At 41.0% G+C, this 16,710-nt stretch overlaps 1 long non-coding RNA gene across 4 annotated transcripts; it reads right to left on the bottom strand.

Annotated features, from left to right (window-relative positions):
- Nucleotides 1-10,584: 10,584 nt before the first annotated feature.
- On the bottom strand, nucleotides 10,585-16,372 carry LOC129145911 (uncharacterized). Of its 4 annotated transcripts, none has more exons than XR_008552077.1 (3): nucleotides 16,172-16,372; nucleotides 15,447-15,500; nucleotides 10,585-10,836 (listed from the first exon to the last, which is right to left on the bottom strand). It is a non-coding gene; the product is annotated as an uncharacterized LOC129145911 (long non-coding RNA). The 4 variants fall into 4 exon arrangements; XR_008552078.1 differs by lacking the exon at nucleotides 10,585-10,836 and adding an exon at nucleotides 14,610-14,642; XR_008552076.1 differs by lacking the exon at nucleotides 10,585-10,836 and adding an exon at nucleotides 14,614-14,642 and having other exon boundaries at nucleotides 15,269-15,500.
- Between the last annotated feature and the right edge of the window lie 338 nt (nucleotides 16,373-16,710).

The following is a 16,710-nucleotide window of genomic DNA, read 5'->3' as shown; positions in this document are numbered from 1 at the left end:
GGTTCCCCTATATTCCTCCTATAAGTGAAACCATCCAATATTTTTCTTTTTCTTTCTGGCTTATTTCACTGAGCATAATCCCTTCTAGCTCCATCCATGTTTCTGTGAATGGCGTGAGTTTATCATTTTTGATTGCTGAGTAATATTCCATTATATATAATATATATATAACATCTTCTTCATCCAGTCATCTGTTTTTGGTCATTTGGGTTGTTTCCATATCTTACCTATTGTAAATAGTGCTGCAATAAACACAGGGGTGCAGATGTGCTTTTGGATTAATGTTTTTGTGTCCTTTGGATAAATTCCTAGGAATGGAATTGCTGGGTCATATGGTAGCTCCATTTTTTAGTAGTGTGAAGAAACTCCACACAGCTTTCCATAGTGGCTGGACCAGTTTGTATTCCCACTAGTTTTTTTTAGTATGTGCCATTCTCACTGGTATAAGGTGGTACCTCACTGTAGTTTTAATTTGAATTTCCCTGATTATAAGTGATGTTGAACATTTTTTTCATATACCTGATTACCTTTTCAGTTAGATAATTTAAATGTGGAAACAGTACATTTGTCAATTCACACCTAACAGAATGTATCTAAATTTTTCTTGATCAATGCAATCAAAAAAGTTGACTTTTTGGGTGGAAATGGTCTTAGTACAAAGGAGACTATATTTGAAACATGGTTTATAACATATACAACAAGTTTGTGATAGATAGAATCTCTTTAACTCAGGCCAAATCTACATGAGTGAGTTGAGTGTATTTTAAAAGGCTCAGTGTTTCTAAATTATCCCAGCTTATTCAGAGGGCCCCATAAACCAAGAGTAGAATTTCTAGTTCTCTGCCATTGAGGGGTCATGGTCCTGGGTTAATGAATTGGAGTCACTGATTTTCCATCATGTCTGATTCATGAGCTCTGTCTAGATTTTGTTTAAAGCCTTCCTTATTCACCAAGGAGACTGTCTTCAACTCACACAACAAAAGAGAGAAAATATAATGAGAACTAAGTGGAAAATGAAAAGTTGTTTCTTCTGCAGATTCATTTTGGCTCCAGAGTGAATGCACATGCTTGAGGGTGTGTTTTTGTAAACGTCCCTTCCCCCCCTCCTCCTAAGTTACTTAGTTGGCTTATCCCATGGTTGTGACTAAGTTGGAACAGTCCTCCTGGGTGTGCCTTTCTCTTTCTGGAGAAAGTTCAGAAGAAGCAGGATCAGATCGTTTTTTGACCTGGAGCAGACTAAGGTTGGGGGTGTTATCCCATTGTAACCTTTCTCCTTGGGATAACAAATCTTTTGTAAGTGTCCTCACCTTTTGAGTGTCTGCTAGGATGTCAGAAGACACAGTGAAAAACAATTTTTGTTCCCCTGGGGACTATCATTGGATGCTACAAAATTTGGCTACATGTCTAGAATCCAGTTGTTATTTGCAGGGCACAGTTGAGAAAAGTGTCCCAATAGACTCTGTCTAAGCATATGTACATGTTGCTTCACCAGCATAAATCTATTTTGCATTTTAAGCGTAGTTCAGAGTTGGTCTACTCACTTGTTAGTCCCTGAGAGCCCTGAAGGACAAAGTGTAACATTTGTACATTCAAGGCAGTCTAAGAAAGCTCAACAGTGCAATTTGAATCTCAAGAAGAGTTATTTTAATGACTTCTAGCTACACCTTTAATTGTTGTAGTTAATATCACCTGCATTTTCAAACTGTCCTTAGGACTCAAGGCCCTATACCAGGGTCCTAGACACTCTCAGACTTTTTCATTCCCAAATTGCTTCCATAAAGAGAAACCAGACTTCTTTATCTCCAAGCTCCCTTAAGCTTACTTCCCTTTCACCCCGATTTTTGCATTCCCAGACATGGCCACATGGACAAGTGGAGGAGACAATTGAATGCTGTATTTGCAAGGTACCATGTGAGTCACCCCCAGAAGTACCACATAAGGTTTGCCACTGTTCAACCTCTGTGTCTCCTCTAAGATCTGAAGCAGCAGGACCTGAGTCTCGGCTTGCTTCCTTCTCTTCCATGGCTGCTTTATTTAGACTCTGATCCTGGATGCAGAGTTGACTGTAATATCCCTGGCCCTTCACCTCTACTGATGGTTGAACAACTATAAGCCCACAGGCCATTCAAGGGTCTAGAGCAGGGTTAGCAAACTACAATCCACTTTCCAAATCTGGGCCTCTGCCTATTTTTGTAAATAAAGTTTTATTGGCACACAGTCAGATTCTCTATGACTGCTTTTTTCACTATAACGGCAGAGGCCAGTCATTGACAGAAATGATATGTGGCTTCCAATGCCTGGAATATGTACTATCTGGTATTTAAAAAGATTGCTTACCCATACTTGTAAAATTTACAACTTCTTATGTAACAGTTTCTGGTCAACTGTTGCTGACTCTGAAAATGGAAAATCCAAATCCAGATGGGCTTCAGGTTGTTGCTTTCAATGATGTGAGTGTGCCCCACCTTCCTTTTTGCTCAGACTTATATTTGGTAGACGCATTCACCCTTACAAAGGTTCATCTTCCCATCATAAAGTCTCAAGATACAATCCAAGCAAGAACAATTCACATTCCTCCTTTATAAAGAGGTGATATGTTTCTCTGGGACCTGTAGAGTGGATGATTTTTCAGGTATACTATGTTTACTCTTGCTCTTTGCACTTCCCCTTAACCCTATCCAGAAATGTATTTACATGGGCACTCTACTTATTTCTAGCTGAAATATAAATGTGCTCTGGAAAAAGTTAGCACAGTTGGCCAATACCACCATGGCTTAAATCTTTTATTTTTAGGGGCCTCCCTGGTGGCGCAGGCAGTTGAACGCCACACTGTGAAGCTGTCCGCAGCCTCTGCAGGGCGGATTCAATCCCGGCTGGTCGGTGAGAATCCCACATGGCGAGCAGACCTCTCCTGTCTCGCCTGCTGCTCCCCTCAGCAGTGTATTTCATCAGTCTGTCTGTTCTGTTCCCTGCTCTGTCTCTGGTGAATCCTCTCACCCTCCCGCGCATCTGGCCTGTACCCCGGTTCTTGTAAAAAAAAAAATGAATTTTAAAAAAATCTTTTATTTTTAGTTTACTATCAGAGGGCAGGACTCTAAGTATCAAATGCTATCTGTTTCTAGGCCTCTATATTTTCCTTTTCCCAGAGCTGGAGCTACTTGTTTCTCTCATGCAGGTTTCAGCTCTATCTTCTCTAAGATCAAGCCTTGGTAAGGGAGGATTCATAGTTTCTTAGTCTAATACTCTGGAAAAGGGCATTAAGTTAACCTTGTTCTGGGTGAGCCCAGACATTGTGTTCCAATTCTAACTACCTTGCGTCCTTACTTCCCTATTGTTCATTTTGTCTTGTTTAACTATCTGGTACTCCAGTTCCACTTTATTTCCTCTTGGAAAAAGAATCCTGTCATAAACCACAGCTCAGTGATTGGGACCTGGCTACCTGCCACCATGTTTCCTGGATATTGGCTTCTTACCTGGATTTCCAAGTATCACCCACCTCTGAATAACCAGTTGTGATAGTCTATCCAGCCATGGGGTGCCCATTATTTCATTGTAGGTCCCCTTGTGCCTCCTACTGGCTATTAAACAAGTGATTACTGAGTCCCTGAAGAAGATTCCCTCTATCGCTGTTAGAGATTGATTTTGATTCAATATTGGGGATTCCGTCTTCCAAATGTGGACCAAGGACTTCCAACAATGTATTAGAGCCTTGGAGGTCCAAGAACAGCAGCTTTGGCTGAGGAAAGAAGTATCATATAGCCCATGAGAGCTCATGGAAAATTTGACTCATCTGACCTTTTTGAGACTGACTAATGTGATTTTCATGGCTATTTTTTGTTCTCCCCTGTTTATAGTCTGTGTCATTTTTGCAAACTTTTCTCACTTTATTTGTAACTTCTTTCTTTTCTTTGATTTTGCACCTTGCTTATGATGACTGAGAAATAGGGTAAAAACTGCAGCACCAGGGTGTACCTGTAGGGTAAGTTTCCCTGGGATAAATTTGCGGGGGGAGACAGAGTCCCAGATGCCAAGTGAGAGTACAACTTTGTATTCTCCCAAAATAGCACCTAGCACAATTGCTGAAAGAGTATGTAACCCCCAAAACACCTGTGTGATTTTTTTAAATGCTGGCTTAACCCATTTATTAACATTATCTGTGGGCACATCTATTTTGTTCAAAACAGCTGTCTGACCAAACTAATTACTCTTCATCCCTCTATTCCCTCAACACACAAACAGTGATAAGACACAGCCTGTGCAATCAGAGTATTTGAATCTCTTCCTAACAGGGAAGTGTTTTTACAATCCCAAACCTGAAAGCTTTGAGGTGGGATGACAGCTTATATTTATGGCATTTGATAAAAGTCCTTACTTGAAAAGAACATCCCCTTCCATGAGAGACTTGGATGACATGAGAATGAACTGAGAGTGATAAGTTGAACATTAGCTCGTGTTTCCACAGAGCTTTGGTTCATAAGGCACAGCGTGCCTGATCTTGACTGGGCCGTAGCTGTGGTGCAGCCCAGAACTGGTGGGGGAAATTTTCCTGCTGTCTGTCTATTCAGACCTCGTCTCGGCCAGATTTAAGAGGCTGTGACTATAATCTCACCGTCTTTTCAAACTATTGATCATATTTTCATAGATGAGGAAATTCTGACTAGAAGCCCAGTGACCAATCTGTCCATCACCTGGCTAGACTTAGGACTAAACTTGGAGTGGCTTTCCTGATTCCCCAGTTTAGGGTTCTTTTGATCTTCCCATGATGCCCTCTATACTATGGGGCCTTAACTCATTCTCACTGGGCTTCCTTGGCTCTATCGCTGTTGTACCACCAAGGATATATCTGTCTGACATTATAACCACTGGTTGAAGTGGTCCATAATAATAGTAGTAATAATAATAGTCCATAAATTGCCACTCAATTGACTAAATTATTCTAACAAAATGTACATAAGGATAAACAAAGAAACATTATAACTCTCCCTCTTATTTGCCAGCTCTTCACATATTTTCCATGTAGGGAAAATCACTTTAGCTAATTGTACTGGAATATGATTTATCAGCTAGGAAAGCAATCTGGTATGTTTTGTTTCTTTAAGCTTGCCTCAGAACAATTCTCTCATTAAGAGTCCACTTACCTACTGAAGATTCTCCCATGTCCTCATCCTGACAAATAGATATTTAACAAACACTTTTGCCTGCTAATTACATGACACAGGCACTGCGTGTGCATATGTAGAAGGAGAATTTACATGAGTGACATGGTCCTTGCTTTTTAGGATCTTCAAATCCAATTAGGGAAGAGAGGATAATATTTATGAAGCCGGCATAGAGCAGCAGGCATAGAGCAATACAAGAGGTACATAGCTAAGCACTGTATCAGTGTTACTGATTGTGAAAAGGGAGAGATGTCCTTGGTCTGAGAGTGAAGGAAAGCTTTTCAAACAATAGGCAACTTGATCCAGGTTTCAAAGACTTATTAGGATTTTGATAAACAAAGGAAACAGAAGAAATATTTTCAAGTAGAGAAACAGCAAAGGAGGTAAGGGAACAAGGAGATAATTAGTAGAAAACATATCTGGGAGGGATGAGCACAGCCTAAACTCCTCTGCCTACTAATCAAATCATGCCTTCCCTGTCCTTATGTAGTCATGATACAATCCAATGAACTCTTCGTCACAAAATATAGGCTAAAAATCCATTACCCTGATGAAATCTGTTGTCCTAGTCATGTCTCCTTCCTCCATATCTGTGGGAAGTGACAGAAACCAATTGCATTTCAAAAATTGAAGGTCGCTCCACCAAAGCCTATTAAATAAGGATGAGCCCCCAAAGAGTAGATGTAAGACTTCTTTGTTGAGATGCATGTTTTGTCCTAGAATGAGCAATGATTTTAGGGATCATACAGAAGGTCATGGAAACAGATTTGGAATTGGATGCTGGGATTAATGGTCTTCAATTTCAAAAGCTCTTATTTCTCTTTCTCATTTACAGTAAAAGAAATCAGTGAAAGGGAAACGTTGCTCCTGAATAATGGCAAGAAAATGCCCAATGTGTTAGAGAATGCCCTGGCTCTTGGTGGAATCTATTCACCTCTTGAGCAAGCTCCGTGTGGTGTCATCTGAGACATTCTTTTCCCTGGTGCTTCCATTACTGCTTCATAGCCTTTGTCAAGCCAACAGTTTGGGAGTGTTCTTCAAACAAGGTCCCAGAGTTTATTTACAAGTGAACCCTCAGTTGTGTGGTTTTTCATCTGAAAATGACCCTTCTCTGCGTGTGAATTCATTTCCCATAATTACCCCAACAGCTGCATTTTGATGATCTGCTTGAGGAATAACTGTCAATGGATAAAATATAGTCAGCTCATCTCACCAGTGAATAATGTGCTCTCTCATTCCATCAAGTGAAAATGAGTCTTTCATATCCTTTGTATCTGGAATGATTTCCAGGGAAGAATGAATGAGGCTGCTGATATTTTTCAGAACAAACCCTGGATGTCTTTGACAGTTGCTCCAACTGACTTGTTTTGGGATAAGCTTGTACACAATGTATGGTGACTGCGTCCACAATCATCCTACTGTTTCTGTGATCTCAGTTTTGCACACATCAGTGGTTGTTGGTGTTTGATTGATATTCCTAGCAGGCAAGGAATGGCTTTTCAGAACTTGACTTTTCAGAGTTCCAAAGATGGGGAAAAAAATCTCTTTCCTCATTATCAAAATGGCCATAGAGTGGCTTGGAGACAGGTTTGAGGCAATGTGGTTGCCTATGTGAGACTCCAAATAGGAGATGAGGTTAAAATGAGTTGTATATGTCCAGATATTTCTTTTTATTGGTTTATTTGTCAAATTCTACCTGGAACCAATTAGGAAAATGGTAACTTTTGTGTCTTTATGCAAGTGGATGTAGATTCAGAGAGCTGCTGAGTTGTAAACAGAACTAGCTCTTACATCCAGTGGCAAAATGGTATTTATGTACTAGATGTAGGAGTTAAGGTTGCTTTTACTCTAAAACAAGGATTCTCAACCTCTCCAAAAGAGGAACTGCTGGGGATAGACTCCCTAAGCTCCTCTGCGGTGTATGCCATTTACAAGCATTGGAAATGTCTTTCTTGAGGTTCTCATCAGGTAGAGATTTAGGAGATAAGTCACACATGGGGCAGGTCCTTGGAAAGCCCATGTTTGAAACTCTGAGGGATATGCATGGTGCATCAATTCAATTTATTTCTTCAGTGAGGCAGTCCCTTCCTGAGTGGCTGATGCCTAGGAGGATAAAATCCTTCTCCGGTCTTCTGGTTATAAATTAGTTATGTATTCAGTTGATGCACTTACCACCATCATCCTCTTGCATCTCTGTAATTCACCATGGGCATTGTGCTGGCATAATGGTATGCTCACGCCTCCCTGTTCCAAGCCCTTGTAAATGTCCATCCACACTGACTCTGGGATAGGCTGGATGACTTGCTTTGGCCATCGGGACACAAGCAATTTACAGAGAGACTTGAAAATTGCTCACCCCGCAGCACTTTCTCTCTTTTACCACTTACAGCTGTAAAGGACACCAAGTGAAGAAGCATGTGCTAGCATGTTGAATGAAAGGATGCATGGGGCCTGTCATCTCTATTGTTCAAATGCAATACAAAGTGACAGACATTTGACGGAGACTAACCTAGCTGCTAGCTGATTCACAATCTGACCATCATACATAGCTTAAAAGAATCCAGTAGAGACCAGTACAGCTGGTTTAGATTAGAACCATCCTCAGGGCTGGCACCAGGGTAAAGCATGCAAATGCCTAGAGCACAGCATTATTAAAATTTTTTTATTTAATTGAGGTAACATTTGTTTAAACACTGTACCTATTGTTATAGGTTCATACAGCTTCAGATGTATGTTATCACACCACACCTACCTAATACCAGAGCACCAAGAACCTTCCATCATAGTCCATTGGGCCCTCTTCCCACCTCTTTTCTCCCCACTGGTAGCCTCAGTTCTACAGTCAAATTTCTAAGGTTTGTTTTGGTTTACTTTTGTTAGTTCCTTTGCTTTATTTCTTTATATTCCACATATGAGTGAAATCACTTGTCTTTCTCCTGACCTAGTTTGCTTAGCACACACTTCTCCAGTTTCATCCATGTTGTTGCAAATGGCAAGATTTATCTTTTCTTCTTTTTTTTTAATAACTGAGTAGTATTCTATTGTGTATGCATAGCACATCTTCTTAATCCGGTCATCTGTTTGGGGGGACTTAGATTGTTTCCACAATTTAGTTACTGTAAATGGTGCTGCAATGAACATAGGGATGTTGGAGGAAGAGTATGTCCTGTACAAACTGCACCCACTGATGTTTTATGGACTCCACCCCCACGTCCATGCCAATGAGATCCCAGGTTCCCAGGATTACAATTCCCATCATGCCATGAATCTGCCATGACCTGACTTCCTGAATGGGGGCATTGCTGGGAAATAAGGGTGAGGTTAAGTAGCCATGCCTGGTATAAAACTAAACACCTGTGGGCCTGGAGTGAGCTTGGTTTTGCCAGCCTTCAGAGTGAACCCAGGATCACAGCTCAGTGTTACCAGTAGGACGTAATCACCAAATAATTTCACCCTCTTTCTCCCCATGTTCACCCTCTTTTCATTTTCCCTTTGTAAATAAACCTTTTATTAACCTTTCCATGTGTGCCTGCAGTTGGGTCTTGTCCTGAGTTTTTTTAGTGTGCGGGTGAGAAATCACACTCAGACCATCCCATTTCCTTTTGGGGTTGCGCTGTAACAGGAGTGCACATATCCCTGCAAGTGGGTGTCTTTGCATCCTTCAGGTAGATACCTAAGATCACAGAAAATTCCATACTGCTTTTCCCAGGGGCTGGATCAGTCTACATTCCCACCAACACTATACAGGGTTCCATTTTCTCCATATTCTCACCAACATCTGCTTTCTCTGGTCTTTTTGATATGAGCCATTCTCACAGGTGTGAGGTGGTATCTTATTGTGGTTTTGATTTACATTTCCTTGATGATAGTTTCTTTTGCTTTGCAGAAGCATTTTACTTTGATGTAGTACCATTTGCTTTTGTTCCCCTTCTGTTGGGTTGCCATATAATTGTTAAATAAAATTAAATACATCACTCTTTCCTTAATCACATCTTAATTTTTAGTCATAGTTAAGGAAGTTTTCTCCACCACCGGGTTATAGAGGAAATTTATTTGTGGGTATACTGTTGTAGACAGGCGAGAGAAGATTGAGAAACAGATTATATTAGGTTGTGAGGCCTAAGAGGAACCCTGAGGGGAGGTGATCATCTTAGGAGAAATCTACAAAAAATATTCCATTAAGTCAGGAGAACTTAATGTTCACATCAGGGCCCCAGTCTTGGCCTTGTCTTTGCAAACTCATCTGTACTCTATTTCCTGTGAATTCGGGTCCAGGCCCCAGCAACGGGGAGACCAATCTTAGTTGTAACAGAAACTCCATGGCATCTGAGATGAAAGCCTCAATTGACAAAATGGGAGGGATCCCCCCTCTAGGGATAAATCAATCTCAAAATCAGTTGTGGAGTTTGTCACGCAGCCTAGTGAAGGACCTAGGAGATCGTAAACCCATTAGTTTACACTCAGAAAAGAACTAAACGTTATATTGTCCTTCACTCTACCTAGAAGTGAAGTCTCATCAGAAGACTTCTTAGCTCCTAAGCAAGAGCATATAGGTGTGGTTAAAACTTGCCTCAATTTCCCAAGGTACAACCTTTCCCCACTTGCCCACGTTATTTGTTTTTAGGTGCTGGGATTCCAGGACCCAGGATAGAGATTGGACTACACTTGCTTGGAATAGAGGTCCTTCTGAGTTCATATTCCACGCCCCCACCCCCAATGTCTGTGTCTCCAGCAAATAAAACTTCTATCTCTTTCTTCAGGCCTCATTTTCTCTCTTTCATTCATGATGTTACTTCCAAACCTCACCTTGGCCATCCTGAGTAATAAGACAGTAATTGTAGGGAGTTAGTTTTCCGGTGTCCAGACTAACACCTAAATCTCTTGGTGGGTTTTGGGATGCATCCAATTTCAAACTTGATCTGATGTTGTATTACACATACTGGGCAGGTGTATATATTTCCTTTCCTTATTTTTCGTTGCATGAGGAAGGTAATTCAAAGGTGTTTTAATTCATGGGTGTCCAATGCCCTGGTGTCCTGGGCTGAATCAGCCCCTGACTCACCTCATCGTTTTTGTGCGTCCTCCCTCTCAGCGGTGGGATGAGCACGGGGCAGCCTCCGGCCGTCCTACCCCTCCTCCTCGCTGGGGCATCACTGCTTGGATCACTGGGTGGCTAAACCCACGAACCTATTTTTTATTCAAAGAGAGAGAACGAAAGAAGCGTGTTGTGAAACCACGCTCATCTCATGACCTTTACTAAATCCCGGAAAGTGGGGATGTTATCTGACCGTGGAATGTAAAGTTTGTTTGAAAGACGTGCTCGCCCTTCCCCCAGGGAACTGAAATTTCCCTGAAGTGGCCTACTTAGGACTTTCATATACTTTTCATATAATAGATTCAGAAACTAGTTCTGTGACCACTCTATTATTGCTTGAAGAATGTTCTCCATTCTGATGCGGACCCACTTTGTTTGGACAAGATATTCTTTTTTTCTCCTTGAGGTGACGTTGGTTCACGGCACTGTATATGAGTCCGAGGAATAGGCTTTCACCTTCGCAGATGTGCGTCACCACAGAGATATTTCTTCTTATTTGTGCTTCTCGACCTTATCTTTATCCTCCTTCTCCTCTTTCTTATTCGACTTCCAAGCCAAGATACTTTTGATGTTGATAATGCACTAAAAGAAAAAAATATCCTAAAAACACTGAAAGTCATGGGGCTCCCCTGGTGGCGCAGGCCGATTCGATCCCTAGTCCCGGCGAGGGTCCCACATGGCAGCGCAAACCTCTCCTGCCGTGCCCACTGCTCCCCTCAGCAGTGTATTTCATCAGTCTGCCTGTTGTGTTCCTCTCTCTGGTTCTGGTGAATTCTCTCACCCTCCTGCGCTTCTGACTGTACCCAGTGCTTGTATAAATAAATAAATCTTAAAAAAAAAAACACTTAAAGTCATTACCCATGCATAAGTACTGTTAACATTTGATTTTTTTCCCAGAAATTCTTCTATGCAAATATCTGTGCATTTTTAAAGAATAGTAATGAGATGTGTCCTACTAACCATTTTGTAGACTACTCTTTATGACAAAAAAAACATATTCTGAAGGTCAAGCCAAACGAATTGATATAAATCCATGTGATAATGAAAACGGCCATAGCATCTGTAATGGTCCACACTTTTATGATAATAATGATAAGCATGGTTCATATTATTTCTGACTCCTTCTGTGTCTGACACTGTTGTGTGAACCCTATACTCACTCATTTCATCTTCGGTACAATCTAATGCATCGTTGGGCACTTTAAGAGTCAGGTGACTGAGGCAAGGCTAGCAAGTCATGGGGCTGGGATTTGCAGTGATCCTGTTTGACTGCTGAGCCCACAATCCGTCTTGTGTATCCAAGTGCTCTCATCTGGTGAGACCCACACCCTCACTGTATGAATCAGGGCACAGCAAAGTAAATTCAACAGTGGTGCAACTTTTGTCCCAAATGAATACACACAAACTAAAAATATTGATATAACCCTCTAACAGGATAGGAGCAGAGACTTTGAATCAAACTGGTTGCAGTCTCTAGCTCCACATCATAGTAGCTATGTGGTCTTTGGCAAGTTAGTTATCCTGCTGGTGACTTAATCTCATTGTCACTTGACACAATTCCTGACACATAAGAAATAGGCACTCAAGAATGGTAGTAGTGTCTCTCAATCATGGTAGGAGAAGCAGAAACCAAGCACCCTTTGGGCTTCCCATGTGAGGGAGGTTTACACTAAACAGGGCTGAGGACCTTGAGAATGCAGTGATGTCAGTTTAGCACTGTAATAGGTCACCTGAACCAACTGCAGCAATCCCCTCTGAGGTTGAATTAAAAGTACAAATATCCAAGGTTAGGTCGTTTTTGCACTTAGCAGAATTGGTGTGGCCATAAAATGAGACAGCCCTTTGTGTTTTTCACATCAACGGCCAGAACATTTTTATACCAACAGAGCAGAACCACTTTGAAGTGGTTGAGTGTTGTCCTTCCAAATAGCAACCTTGGGGGAACAGGCTTACACTAAAGCAGCCGCTGCCGCCCAAACATTTTGGACTTCTTTTTTGGAAAATGCCTTTAGAACTGGTTTATGAGACACATAAGAAACCAGGTTTTTCATATTTCAGTGTAGTCACACACCCTGTGTGAGGAACATACACTCTGTCATCTGCCCCAGGGTGTCAGCACTGGCCTTTGTCCCTGATTCCACAACATCGTTTCCCAAGAGTCCAGCTTCCACTGTGACAGAATTTCTAGTCTGTGGGGAAAAAGGATTCTTTCTCTTGGATTTGCACAAAATGATTCTAAGAGTGGGAATGTGCCATCTGTTGTTTCCTAATAGACCCTGGGGTGTTAAAAATACTGCATCAGTATTTTAAAAGTGGAAAAGGTCTTTACTAACTAAAAAATGTTGGTATTTCCTCCATATTAAAAATGATAATATTTTCTACTTCAAAAATGTAATCTATTCTGTTGTCACAAAAAAATAAAGCAGTATATGAAGAAAAAATAGTTTCTTCCCCTCTTTCTACCCCTCTTCTTCCAATTCTGTCCTCCTAGCAAAGTGAATATTATCAGCTTGATGTGTCTTTGGTCATGTCTTTCTATATGTGCAAACACATAAACAGGCCTTCTCTTTTCTTGGATTGCAACTATGAGACCACATTTCTACATTAATATACAATTCATTTTCACTTACCAGTATGTCGTGGACATTCCTCTGGATCAGTGCTATAGATCTAATCCATTAAAAAATACCTGTAGAATATTCTGGATATATGCACATCCTGAATATTCTGTAGTATTATATATATATATATATATATATATATATATACACACACATTTAATGGATATACCTAATTTATTGGTATATTTAATGGATATACTTAATTTATTCTACTAGTCCCTTATTGATGGATATTATGTCATTTCCATTTTTATTCCATTATATATATACACAAATAGATACATAAACAATTATTATACTTTTTTTAAAGAATTATTTATTTATTTATACAAGAACCGGGGTACAGGCCAGATGCACAGGAGGGTGAGAGGATTTACCATAGACAGAGCGGGGAACAGAACAGGCAGACTGACTGAAATACACTGCTGAGGGGAGCAGCGGGCGAGACAGGAGAGGTCTGCTTCGCCATGTGGGATTCTTGCCAGCCAGCCAGGATCAAATCTGCGCTGCAGAGCTTGGCAGTGCAGTGCTCAACCACCTGCGCCACCAGGGAAGCCCAACAATTATTATACTTATACGTTATATGTAATGCCACTTTATATACTTCCTTATATACCTTTGCTTCTTACTATGCAGAATATATTCCCCACAGTGAGAACACAAGGTCAAAGGGCATGTGCAGTTAAGATATTTATGCCTACTTCCATTACGGAAAAAGTTAAAACAATTCATAGTCCCACCAGCAGTGTATGAGAGTGCTCTCCAATACTGAATACTAACAACCTTTAGGTTTTTATTTTTGTAATCTGAAGGGTAAAATATATTTCCTAGTAATATTAACATTCATTTTCTTGGCTGTTAGTGAGGTTGAGTATCTTGTATTGTCACGTGACTTTATCATTTGTACTCTGAGACTGCCGTGACTCTGAGGTAGCAGGTAGAGATTTTCTGCTATGATTTACCAGTTTATAATTTTTACTGTTTTGCTATTTCATGGTTGTCTTTTTTTATATCAAATTGTAAGAACATTTTGAAAATACTGGGGATCTCAACTCAGTCTGTACTATATGTTGGAAATATGTTCTTCCAGTTTGTTTCTCCACTGAAAGTTTTCTATTGCTTTTTGTTTGTAAGACTCCTTTCCAAGGAGTCATTTGGACATCCCTTTATTACCAAAAAAACTTTCCCTTATATTTAACTTTAATTCTTGGTGTTGCAATTCACCTCTTTCCTTGGATTCTGTGCCTTCCAAGGCACAGAGAGAGCTTTGTAAGCTCTCACCCACTATACTACCCCCAGGGACCAGAAACAGGATTGATTGCTGTAAATCCAGGTGCAGGAAGAGGTGAAGAGGAGACTCCTTGTGTGGCAAGTTCAAGGGCATGGCCAATGAGACCTTTGGATAGCAATGATTAGGACTGAAGTGTGCAGCACACCACAGAGCCCCTGAAACTTGCAATAGGAGGCAGCCTAGATTTCTAGGCCCCATCCAAGCAACCCATGATCAATTCTGCCCTGGCTTACATCAAATTTGCTGCTTTCCTTGATGTGAATTGATAGAACATCTGGAAATAAAATACATACCTAATTCATACTAATACTTTAGTGGCTGGAAAAAATCTTCAGTGTGTTCTTGCCAAGGCTTTTTTAAAGGAAAAACAACACTTACCTGAAATAGCAGCCTGGTGGGGAAGATCATCTAGGGCAGGAAAGCCTCCTCTGCCCTTTAGATCAGATCACAGAGGTGACAGTCTCCTGGGCTCCTTCCTTTACAAAGTGAACCAGCCACAGGCTTAAATTAATCCCCCCACCCCCTCACACACACACTGCCTGTTGTTCCCAGACTACAGGCAACACAATGGAAAGTCCATAGAAGGAAACCTTCTTACTGAACCTTGCCTGTGACATTTTGGCCAGATGTTGAGCTTCCCTGCCTTGGAACCACACACTATTTCCTTCATTGGTAACTTCCAGCATGTTTCCAATTGGTCTATTTACTTCATGAGTATACTGGAAAGAGCACTGGACTGGGAGTTGTGACCTGAAGGTCTTCTTCTAACTGACTCACTCTGTGACGCAAGGCAAGTCAGGACCCCTCCCTGAACCTCAGTTTTTTCAGCTGTTACACGGGGCATTTGAACGAGGGGGAATCTCAAAGGTCCCTCCTTCAAGTTCAGTTTATCGATTTACTTGTTTATCTACACCCTGAGATCAGAGTCATCCTCTTTCCAAATTTCTGCATGGAGCATATCCATTTAAGGCTAATTGCAGGATGTCAGAGCACTATCCAGGAACTTATGAAGCATTGGAATATTCATTTGAAATTAATCAGACACAACAACACATGCAGGTGGTTGCTCTTTCCCTTTGACTCTTGGCTCCTGGGACCTCACCTTCTGGAAGGTGCTCATAGGCTGCAGCTGCAGAGCATAGCCTGTGGATTATTGCCCAGAAGAGGAATTTCTGTAAATGGGAGGGTGAAGACGAGACCACTCACTGGCCTCTTCCAGTAGATAGGGGTGAGAGTTTTCAGGGATGGGGTTCAGAATGAGTCAAGAAATCCAGACTTACCAGCAGCAAGAACTGAGGTCACAGTTTTCAGTTCCTCACCCTTGGTCTTCTTGTCTGGGAATTGTTTTGAATTGATGTGATGAAAGAGTGTCTCATGCTGGCTTACCCCAAACCTTCACATATTTCCAAATATACCAATGGCCAGGATCACAACTATGTCCACATAGTTGTCTAGCAGTTTTTTCACTTGTCAGAGTTGGACCTCCCCCAACCCTGTTGCCTTCTGTTCTTTAGTCATAGTCCCCTGGAACTCTCTTATTGTGTGGTCTTTGTATATGCTGCCCTCTACTCGATTTATTGTCTTGCGTATGGAGTGTTTTTTTCTCCCTCAAGAGTCTTCTCAATATTATAGTATGGGCAAGATCTTCTGCTATTGGCCTACATTAATTTTCCATTGGATTTTGGACACTCCTTTACTGTATACCCACTACATACAAGCTCCATGAAGGTAAGGACCACTGATTTTGGCATTGATATAATGCCTCCTTCAGTAAGAGATAACCCCCCAAGTATTCTCAAAGTTGAACAAAATAGATTGTTATTATTTTTACTCAAATCGAACCCAGTTGGTGATGGGAGGTGGGTGCTAATGATATATAATCTGTTCTATAAAGTCATTCAGGACCTAGGCTGATAGGAGTTTTAGCATCTTTAACATTTGGCTTCTAATATCCTCTTGAGAACCCATATCCAGCCCATTAACAGGAAAAGAGAAGATCATATACCTTACGTGGGCTTTATGGTCTGTAGAGTTGCAGACAGTACTTCTGTTCACTTTCTGTTTGCTGGCGCTCAATCACGTAACCACATATAGCTGTAAGGAAAACTGAGAAATATGGTCTAGTTATGTGTGGGAAGAAGGAAAAGATTTAGTAAACACATTACCCTCTCCAGAGGCCACACTGCTGTATTCACTGTTGAATCCGAAGCACTGAGCACAGTGACTGGGAGGAGTGACCATATTGCTTTGTGATGGAATTTCCATCACTGGATTGTGACCTCATGGCCTAGTATATTAGTAACCCAGTCAAGCATGAGCTTATAGTAGGAGCTCAATAAATGTTGGTTTGTTATTACTGGAATTATAATATCCAGCAGGTAGCCCTGCTCCAGAAGAACTTTTTGTATAACTCACCTCTTAAGCACAAATCTAGGAGATAGTTGAAAATCAGTCTGGCCTTTCTGCACTTGGCTTTTGACCCAACTTTCTCCAACTACCAATGATATTTTCCTCCGACTTGTTTTTTTTTTTAAGATTTTATTT

The sequence above is a fragment of the Talpa occidentalis genome, unplaced genomic scaffold (assembly GCF_014898055.3).
Source record: "Talpa occidentalis isolate TD23 unplaced genomic scaffold, MPIMG_talOcc4v2.1 talOcc4.15, whole genome shotgun sequence".
NCBI classification, from domain to species: domain Eukaryota; kingdom Metazoa; phylum Chordata; class Mammalia; order Eulipotyphla; family Talpidae; genus Talpa; species Talpa occidentalis.
This window is presented reverse-complemented; position numbering and strand designations above follow the sequence as displayed.